At 46.5% G+C, this 701-nt stretch overlaps 1 protein-coding gene across 6 annotated transcripts in view; it reads left to right on the top strand.

The window, feature by feature from the left end:
* Positions 1–701, top strand: part of LOC311589016 (uncharacterized protein) — a 130712-nt gene that overhangs the window by 17466 nt on the left and 112545 nt on the right. The window lies entirely within an intron of this gene.

Here is a 701-nt window from a genome sequence, read left to right as displayed (position 1 = left end):
CCTAGATATTTAAGTTTCAGATACTGAATGAATGTCAAGGGACATTACCACCATTATTTTAAAAGATTTATTTACGTAACAGTGTTCTGCCTGCACCTAACACCCGAAGGCCAGAAGAGGGCACCAGAGCTCATTATAGATGGCTATAAGCCATTGTGTGGTTGCAGGGAACTGAACTCAGGACCTTTGGAAGAGCAGCCAGTGCTCTTAACCAATGAGCTGTCTCTCCAGATCCATTGTCACCTATTTTAACCTAATGTAGCTGTGCTAGTGATGGTTACAGCTAAAGCCCTAAAGTGGCTTTGCACACCTGTGAGGTCTTTGCTTAATTATTTGAAGTGGGAAGTTCTGTTGGACCCTAGAGTCCACTCGGGAAGCAGGGGCCATCGCCAGAGACCACTCGAGGACCACAGTGTTGATGCAAAAGCACAAGGTTTACTGCTGACGTGCATCAGGGGACCTCAGCACTCACTCGAGAGGCGGAGGCACCCTGAGTCACTGTTACAGGCTACTTTTAAAGGCTAAAACTGCAAAGGTTAGGAGGGGCTGTGTGCCCTATGTTAGGATTGGCTCTGGTGGTCGCTAGGGGTGCTTGTCTAAATGTTATTGACTATTGCAGTGGTCGTTGGTCTCGGGGGCTATTCTTGGCAATGAGGGGTGTTGGGGAATTTGTAGTTAGTATTTTTCTGAGAATTTTTTTA

Source organism: Acomys minous, assembly GCF_964271855.1.
Source record: "Acomys minous genome assembly, chromosome: 18".
NCBI lineage: Eukaryota > Metazoa > Chordata > Mammalia > Rodentia > Muridae > Acomys > Acomys minous.
This window is presented reverse-complemented; position numbering and strand designations above follow the sequence as displayed.